Raw genomic sequence first — 4,830 nt, 5'->3', positions numbered from 1 at the left:
TCACTGTTTACAGTTTTGTTTCAATTATTTTCAAATTTGGTAAATGGATTAAGTTTTGTAAACTGATTATAAAAATGAAATTCATTTTCCCTATAAAACCATAATTAAGAAGTTATTAAAATTTTCAAAATTTGAGTATTTTAGCCAATCAGAAGCGAGTATTTTAGATATCACCGTGGCGAAAAAGTCTGTTTCTATAGTAACCAAAGATGTTGCGAATGCGCACACGGACTGCTATCTCTAGCAACTCCTGTTGGTCTGTTCGTTGTTCTTAAATATTTAATTTGCTCAGGAATGTTTTAATGTTAATTTTACTCGTGTATATTTTAATGTTTTGATTGTTATTTCTAGCAACTCCTGTTGGTTTGTTCGTAGCTTTTAAATATTTAATTTGATCGCAAATGTTTTCCTGCTTTTCACTGTTTGCTGTAGCTAGTTTACAGTTTTGATATGCCGATATCCCCCCACCACACCCTGATTATGTAAGAGGCAACGAATGCGCTGTTTTCTGATTAGCTGAAAATTCTGAGAGCTTTCAAACTTTGAACACCTGTAACATTTTCGCAAAGTTTTTCTGGAATAAATGAATAACAAATCCGGATTCAGCGTTAAAAATTATATCTATATGATGCATTACGAAATTTTTTAAAAGATAATTGTAAACCGTGACGAAAACCACAAAGATCCGTTTTCACAGCAATTCTTCTGCGTTCGAGACATACATCGAGATATCCGTCGTTTCGAAAATAAGTACCAGTGGATGTGACTTTAAAACATAAACAATTAACTCCAAATTATTCTGGTAAAGTATGAAAAAAAAAACCCAGAAAATTTTTGCTGTTTACTTTAAAAGAAAAAAGATGGAAAAATAATGTGACAATTACAACCAAGTATTCTTTCTTGCCTCAGTGAGAAAAAAAAAAAACAAAGAAAGGATTTTATAGAATGACGTTTCATCTCCGACGGAGACTCGAACCCGCATTACCCGGCTTATGAGGCCGTTGCCTTATCCACTGGGCCATGGAGGATTCTGAATTAACCGTCCTTGTCTTTATATTTAACGTTGATGTTATTTATGTATATATATTAATTTAAGAATTATAATTAACTTGTAACTAAGAGACGGGTTCGGTTGTCAAGGATCGTTTGACTCAGTTGAGTAGAGCGCTCAGCTGGAATTTAAGTGATGCAGAGTTCGATTCTGTGTAGCGCCAAATTAGCCTCTTTTTCTCGATTCTCTAATCTGTTTCTGCAACTATTCTGCGTTTGGGATTTCCGTCGTTTCTAAAATGTTAATTGTTATTTCGATTCACAAGTTTCTTGATAATCTTTGGTTTAGAGTGAAACGTATCTGCCCGATTGATAATGAAAGTAAAACAACCCAGAAAAATACAAAAATAGATTTTGGTGCCATCAATAAGTAAAACGAATATGGAAATGCTTAAATGTCATTATTACAGTTGACTTTGTCTTTAAAGATATAATTAACTTGAAGCTAAAAGACAGGGCCGACAAAACAAGTACCAGTTGGACGCTGGGGTCGATATAATCGACTTAGCCCTTGGGCCTTGTTCCAAAATATGACACCATTTTTATAGATTTTTTATCGTTACGTTCTGAGTTCAAGTTCCACCGAGGTCCAGTTTGCCTTTCATCCTTATAAGTACCAGTTGGGCCCTGGGGTCGATGTAATTGCTTATCCCCTTCCGCAAAGAACTGCTGGCCGTGTACCGAAATTTGAAACTATTATCACAGATTTCTTTAAGGTAGCGTGCTTGCAGAATCGTTAGCGTTTCGGACAAAATGTATAAAGACATTTATTCCGGCTTTTTATATTCTGAGTTCAAATACTGCTCAGGTCGACTTTGCCTTTCATTCTTTTGGAGTCGATGAAATAAGTACCAGTTGCGAACTGGGGTCGTTATCATCGGTTGCCCCACCCCCACCCCCACAGACACATACGCAATTTCAGGTGTTGTGTCTACAGTAGAAAGGATTATATTTTACTTATTTCAGTCACTAAACTGCAGCCATACTGGAGCACCGACTTGAAGAATTGTCTCGTGATTTGAACCAAAAATATTGGTTTCAAAATTCCGCACAGGGTCAACAATTTTACTTCAACCTCAGTATTCAACTGGTATGTATTTTATTCACCCGGGAAGGATGAAAAGCAAAGGCGACCTGGCCGAAATTTCCACTCCTAACGGAACGACGGACGAAATGCTGCTAAGCATTTTGTCTGGCGCAATAACGATTCTGCCAGTTCGCTGCCTTATTTGAACCAGGAATATTGGTTTGAAATTTTGGCACAATGTTAGCAATTTCAGGAAGGTGGGTAAGCCGGTCACATCCAGCCCTAATAACTGGTATTTGCTTTATCGATCCCAAAACTTTGAACCAGAAATATTGGCAGATGAAATCAAACACTAAAAGAGATCTAATCCAAAACGATGTTATCATATTCCGGATTGTTAGCTCACAAAAGTCTAAAGATTTATTGAGATTTATAATTAAAGATTTATTGAGATTTATAATTAAAGATTTATTGAGATTTATAATTGATAGAATCAACACATTTCAGATGAGTGATGCATCTTGTATTTTATAATTTGTGGTTGGAGGAAGAAAAAACTTCAGTACTGAGCAGACATATGTAGAGCAAGTAGAAGGAAGGAAATTAAATATTGTTTGACATGTTCCGATTGGTATAATCGGTAGAGCGTCTGATAAAATGCTTTGTGGCATATATTTGCAAACTCGGCGTTCTGAGTTCAAATTCTGCCGTGATTAGCTTCACCTTTCAGAGTCAATAAATAAGAACCATTCCTGAGTGGTTCGTTGACCGAACTGTAAACTCGTATATGATCGAATATTTTGCGGTATTTGTTCCAGCTCATTATTTTCTGGGTTCAAATCCCACCGTGGTTTGCTAAGGTGGTGGTAGTGTTAACCTATCGCTCTCCATACCACCTCTACCTTGCATAATGTTTACCAGAAATGGGCCAGGCTTCCGGTCTGACGATACTTTCTTCATTCACTCCTCCAATATGTCTTGGAGACCCTCTCTCCTGACTAACAGACTTCAAAAAATAAACAATTAACTCCAAATTACACTGCTAAAGGATGAAGAAATGACCACAGAAAATGATTGCTATCTAATTTAAAAGAAAAGTGGTTAAAAAAGATGTAGGAGGCAGTTCCAACCAAGTATGCTTTCCTGCCCCCACCTCATTGAGAAAAAACAAAGAAAAAATTCATCTTACAGAACGATTCTTTACCTCCGACGGGACTCGAACCCGCAATCCCCGGCTTAGGAGGCCGGTGCCTTATCCATAGGGCCACGGGGGCTACTGAATCAGTCACCCTTGTCTTTATATTTAATGTTAATCTTATATATATTAATTTAAGAGTTATAATTAGCTTGTAACTAAGGGACGGGATTGGTTGTCAAGGTTCGTTCAGTTCAATTGAGGAGAGCGCTCAGCTGGAATTTATGAGATTCAGAGTTCCATTCTCTGTAGCGGCTGCTCAGCCTCTTCCCCCACCCCCGTCTATGGAAGTATTTTACCCGATTTTTTGTTTCTTACGTTCGAGATTTCTCTTGAAACATATAACACACACATACACACACACGCGCGCGCAGTAAGCACACTCACACACACACACACACACACACACCAAGAGAGTGGATGGAAAAGAAACAGGGAGATGAGTGAATTATAAAGATGAGATATTTATGTGTATGTGTGTGTGTAAGTGTGAGTGTGTGTGCGTGCATGTGTGTATTCTCTCATATATCAAGAAAAAAAGATTTAAGTAAAGCAAAATTGTCAAATCATACCTCCGACGGGACTCGAACCCGCAATCCCCGGCTTAGGAGGCCGGTGCCGTATCCATTGGGCTACGGAGGCTAATGCATTTTCGCGTCTCTTTAGTTTTAATGTCAATGTAACATATATTGATTGTAGCATGATAATGAACTGGAATGTAATTATTGCTTCGGTTTAAACGTTTCTTAAGTAAATTAACCGTTTAACGTTTCTTAATTAGATTGATTGTTTTATATCATTCGTAAATTGTAAAAATTCTTTTTCTCCTGGTTTTACACTCCAGGTTTGACCCCGGTCTGGTGCCAATTAACTCTCCAGGCTTGACCCCGGTCTGGTGCTAATTTCCTTTATCTACGTTACATGAAAAATGAATGAGAGTATCGACCGTCTGTATACAGGGTGCAGCAAAACTCTTATACAATATTTTACAGATTGACAAACGCTTTAACCACAAATGCACGGAGTGCACTCGTCCAAACCTTGATGCTAACTATGGGAAATAAAAAAAAGACAAACGATAGAACATTAGTTATATGAAGATATTATTATCGTCTGCTTCACTTCATTATCGTCTGCTTTACCTTCACCAGCACCGTAAGATTCTTCAGTAACACCCTTTACAGCATAAATTGATCAAAACTTCGTGTCGATTGTCTGTGGACATTACGAACTGATAAAGGATAAAGGCCTTCCTTTTATTGATTTTTTTAAAAATAAAAATGTGAGGTCATACATTAGTGTGGAGAAATTTGGTTTATTCATTTTTCAATCAATAGGTGCTTTTTTTTTATCGTCCTTGGGAATATAAAACGGAAAGTTGGCGATGATGAGAGTTGAACTTAGAATGTCAAGAATCTAATTACAAAGAACAAGATGACGGCGAGTTGACATAATCTTAAACATCGAATAAATTAGGCAAAACTTTTATTCATGCAATATATGCGTGTTTATATATATATATATATATATATATATATATATATATATATATATATAT

At 36.7% G+C, this 4,830-nt stretch overlaps 2 non-coding genes across 2 annotated transcripts; both read right to left on the bottom strand.

Moving 5' to 3' along the window:
• Positions 1-3,278: 3,278 nt before the first annotated feature.
• Positions 3,279-3,351, bottom strand: Trnar-ccu (transfer RNA arginine (anticodon CCU)). Its single transcript has one exon. It is a non-coding gene; the product is annotated as a tRNA-Arg (tRNA).
• Positions 3,352-3,841: 490 nt separating this feature from the next.
• Positions 3,842-3,914, bottom strand: Trnar-ccu (transfer RNA arginine (anticodon CCU)). The gene has a single exon. It is a non-coding gene; the product is annotated as a tRNA-Arg (tRNA).
• Between the last annotated feature and the right edge of the window lie 916 nt (positions 3,915-4,830).

The sequence above is a fragment of the Octopus bimaculoides genome, chromosome 2 (assembly GCF_001194135.2).
Source record: "Octopus bimaculoides isolate UCB-OBI-ISO-001 chromosome 2, ASM119413v2, whole genome shotgun sequence".
In the NCBI taxonomy this organism is placed as follows: domain Eukaryota; kingdom Metazoa; phylum Mollusca; class Cephalopoda; order Octopoda; family Octopodidae; genus Octopus; species Octopus bimaculoides.
Note: the sequence above shows the minus strand (reverse complement) of the source record. Positions and strands in the feature narration are given on the sequence as shown.